Genomic DNA, 5,167 nt, shown 5'->3' on the forward strand with positions numbered 1-5,167 from the left:
GGGTGTTTGTGGATATTTTCGCGTAAAAATTTCAGGGAATTTTCTTGAAATGACAATTAACAATGTACAAAAGATTTAAAATAATTTGCTTTATCAATATACAGGAGAAAAAAAATCAGAAAAAATGTGTTTTTTTTCACGCTTAATACCCTGATCCTACCCCTCTTAAGACAAAAACTGTGAACTAGGTATTTTGAATCCAATAGGCAAGTAAAGAAGAATCATCGATATCTGATCGTAAAATAATTTCCGTGCTAATTAATCAGATGAAAATTTTTCTCAGTTCCGTCAAAAAAATACGTGCTTGGAAAACTTGTAAAAGTTAATTGATTAATAAAGATATACTATAAGCGCTTTGGATTTATCAAATCTTCCTTTAAACGCTGACGTGGTAATAAAGTGAAGATCTAGGAGTACGAATATTTAATTAATTTTGTTATAGCTTTTAATAATTATAATTCATCTCATACCCACTAACGCAAAAAATTAAAGGGACAGAAAAAAATTAGAAATTTTTTAGTGATTTTTGCAAGGCTGTAACTTTGTCAAAAATAATCATATCGAGACTTTAAAAAAAGCATTTTGTAGTTTAAAATCTCTAGTTTCAGTTTATTTGCATGAAATTTTTTCTAGAGCTACGGCTATTGCGTTTGGCTATTGCGCAAACATGAGAAATACCGTCCCGACTAGAAAGTACTGTGGGATCGCCCAGAGTATACATGTGGACCTCATTGGGTTCCAATAAGGCATGCCCAATAGGGAAATCCATATGCGGACCCAATAAAAACCCAATTGGGAAATTCAAATCGAAAAGAAATTAAATTATTGTAAGTTTTATCCTATTGGGGCTTGTAGGGGATCTTAGTGGGAAAACCCACAGTGGAAATGAAAAAGTAATAGCCACTTTTTCCTATTGGGTTCTGTGTGGGACCTAAGTAGGAAAACCCAACGTGAAAATAAAAAAATCTGGGCATCGGTTGACCCTGCGGGCCAGCCCCAAAACTTCCCGCTGTTTTCGAGCTCAAGGAGCTTGAAAACATCACTGTGAATATATTTTCGAGCTCTTCGAGCTCGAAAATGCTATTACATGGAATCATTTTTTTATGAGCTTTTCAAGCTCTAACAAGTTACGTTTTATGCTAGAGTTTGAAAAGTTAAGAATCGAAAATCATTAATGAAGAAGCGGCTTTTAAATTTTTATTATCGATTATGTACTCTGAAATAAATGTGTTGAGACAGAAATCAATGTCAGTGATCAAAATCAAGATTTGAATGAGTTTTGACTTAGGTCAGAGCAATAATATATGGAATATCCGAGAAAAACATTAAAGACTGGGTTTTTCAATTTTTTGCTGACAATATGTTTAAAACTAAGGAACAAGTTATATGACGTTATTTGATGATCGGAAGAGACTATAAAAAGAAAGAATTGGTATGATTTCAGACACATTTTAGCACATTATATTTTGAAAAAAGGCATTTTTTTGTACTTACTTCTAATGCATGTTAAAATTAGAAAAACATTTTTTTTTTTTTTAATGATGGAAGGGTCTTGTAGGGAATATATTAAAATTTTTAACGCAGCCCTCCAATTTATCGTGCAATTATTGGTAGCTGAGATATCGATAATCAAAGCAAAAAGGATATTTCTTCGTTTGTAGGCTGATATCTCTGCAACAAATTGTCCTATGAGGTTAAAAAAAACCGAAGTTAAGCTGAATAAATTTGCTAAATGACCTATGTATTGGTTCAGCTGAAATATTTTTCCACGGCTCATGGACTCTTTGAAAAAAAGAACAAAATTTTGACAGTTTTTGTCTCGATATTTTTTATGTTTACAAAATAGCTGTAGCTCTAAAAAAATTTTGGGCTCTTGAGCTCTTGGGAAATAAAAGAAATTTGGAAATCTTTTGTTTCGCGGTATTTCTCATGTTTGCGCAATAGCCGTAGCTCTAAAATAAAATTTGATGAAAATGCACGAAATCTAGAAATTTTAAGCTACAAAATGCTTTTTTTAAAGTCTCGATACGATTATTTTTGACAAAGTTACAGCGTTGCAAAAATCACTAAAAAATTTCGAATATTTTTCTGTTCCTTTAATTTTTTGCGTTAGTGTATTTGCTGTATTTATTTATTAACTATTAATAATATAAATAAAAAAAAAATAGACATGACTATTTGTAACAATAAATTTGTTTTACAGCTAAAATCTCATTGAAGTAATATAAATGTCAGAGTCTTAAGAGATATTCCAGTTGCAGCAGCAGCAAAATAAGAAGAGGTATTAAAAGAATAGCATCTCTTTGACTACCTGACAATTTCCGTGACGTGAAACTGCCCACTAGGAATATCCTCAAGAACCCTTAACCTGTCGGTTTTTATTATCTACCAGCATATTGTCATTCGGTTATCCTTGTTTTTTTCACCGGGAGCCCCTAATCTCTTTTGAGGGATTAGTTTTACAGCCTTGTTACATTGTAACAAGTAGGGGCGCCTACTTTACTACCATACTCTCGGATGGCTAATGTCTTAGATCTGCACCAACAACACCAAAAAGTCCATGACACTCATAGTAACAGCTGCATTTAAAAATATATAGAGTTAGAAGAGTGCGATAATTGATGTTTCACGGTCAAGTTTTAAGTACTGGCGGACAAATTCTACGAAAAATGACAATGGTTTTCGGTACTTGTTTAAGAATAGCGCGTTAGTCATGCCAACACCCGCAGATAAAACAGATTTTAAAGACCTGTTGAATCCGACAGGTTTTAAAACTTCTACTCCTACTACTCTTGCTATAACACTTTAAATAAACTTGTACAAAAAAACAAGAGATTTCGAAGTTTAAAGAAATATAAAAGAATTTGAGACAAAAAATGAACCAAGAAAAAATTTTTTTTTATTATTCAGACATGAAGGTCTATCTAAAAATTTTTATGATGCACTGAAGTGGAGCTAGCTATTGAAAATTTTTAATTAAAAAAATAAAATTGTTTTGCGAACAGCAATTTTGAAATATCGAGATTTGACTGTGCCCAAAAAATAGACTTTATTTTATTTTATTTTTTTTTTATTTAAAATTATACAGAAATTATTGTTCGAGATGACAGAAAAAAAATACTGTTCAAGTTTGAGATCTTAATATTAACATTAACAACCGCTTCATCACGAATTGCGATTTCCCATTTAGATAACAGGGGAAAATTTTTTTCGAAGTTTGTAATTTTATCATTTATCAGCGAATCAGTGTATACACAGTGTATCCAGTGCTTAAGCGAAAAAATCAATAGTGGAGACCAGGGTGCTTTGGCCCCCTGGGGTACGAAGGCCCCCCTCAAAAATTACGTAAAAAAATTTTTTTTTATTTCCGTCAAGTTATGACCTCTACAATGTTTTTATCACATTTAAAGTCAATATGTGATATGTGGGGTAAAATGGACCACCCGCAAAAAAAAATTATGAAAAAAGATTATTTTTTTTTCATTTTTCGTCAAATTATGACCTCTATAATAGTTTTATTATACTTTAGGTCAATATGTGATATGTGGGGCAAAATGAACCACTCAAAAAAAAAAAATTGTAACGAAAAAATTATTTTTTTTTTATTTTTCGTCAAGTTAATTTTTTCGTTACAATTTTTTTTTTTTTTTGAGTGGTCCATTTTGCCCTACATATCACAACATATTGACCTAAAATATAATAAAAACATTATCAAGGTCATAATTAGACGGAAAATGAAAAAAAAATAATTTTTTCGTTACAATTTTTTTTTTGAGTGGTCCATTTTGCCCTACATGTCGCATATTGACCTAAAATATAATAGAAACATTATAAAGGTCATAACTTGACGGAAAATAAAAAAAAATCATTTTTTCATTACAATTCTTTTTTTCGAGTGGTCCATTTTACCCCATATATCACATATTCACCTAAAATATGATAAAAACATTGTAGTGGTCATAACTTGACGGGAAATAAAAAAACATTTTTTTAAATAATTTTTTCGGGAAGGGCCTTCGTGCCCCAGAAAAAAATTTTTTTTTTCGATGTTTTACAAAATTTCGACTGATTCTTCCGAAATAGACGGGATATAAACGAATCTGATGGTCAAAAGCCACGACAAGAAAAAACCGGCTTAAGGGGGCATTCGTACCCCGTTCTCCCCTAGATATTATTGTTGAAAATTGAATGCTCTACAAAAAAAGTCTCTCCTTTTTTTTCAATCAATTTAATTTTTTAATAGTTTTTCAAAAAGTTAAAGTAGAATTTATAGTATAAATTTTAGTATCAATTGACTTTTCCGGCGGAACTATCGGACTTATCTTAAAATGTTATTGGACTTTTTTTGTAGATTATTTTATTTCTTCAACTTTTTTTTCACAAAATTTTCAAATTTTCTGAAGGCTTTTTAGTCATTTGTATTTAAGAGTCAATTTCTTCCAAGAAATTGTATTCTGGCCGATTTTAGTTAATTACTTTTTAAAAGCAAATAACTAAAGAGCTTTCAAAAATTTTGAAAATTCTGCAAAACTGAATGTTGTTGGAAATGGAATGATCTACAGAAAATATCCTGCAACATATTTTAATAAGTCTGATAGTATCGACGGAAAAGTCCAATAATACTAAAATTTACTATAAATTCAACTCTCACTTTGAATAACTATTGACAAATTAAATTTGTCGAAAAATAACAAGAGAGACCGTTTTTATAGCATTCAATATCCAACAAAAATCTACATTGATTTTTCCGATAGACTGATTCGCTAATAACTGATAAAATTCCAAGCTTTAAAAAAATATTTTCCATTATATTTAAGTGGGAAATCGAAAATCGCGATGAAGCTGGATATTAATATCAAGAGCTCAAGCTTTAACAGTATTTTGTTTTTTTGATCCTCGAACAATAATTTCCGTACAATTTTCGAAAAAAAATAATAGGCTATTTTTTGATAGTCTAATGGAAACATCAAAATTCCTAAAATTTGGTAAAAAGAGTTGAAGACTTCGGACTACATATTTAGTTAAAATTTTTGGAATGTTAAATTTTCAGGTGAACGTTTTGTCCCACGTTCCTTCATAACATATATATCGACGACGTCGTTGGTGGTTTTAGTCAGGCAACAGAGCGAGTAAGGTCTCAACGCTATTACCAACGACGCTCTTACGA

Source organism: Microplitis mediator, chromosome 9 (assembly GCF_029852145.1).
Source record: "Microplitis mediator isolate UGA2020A chromosome 9, iyMicMedi2.1, whole genome shotgun sequence".
Lineage (NCBI taxonomy): Eukaryota > Metazoa > Arthropoda > Insecta > Hymenoptera > Braconidae > Microplitis > Microplitis mediator.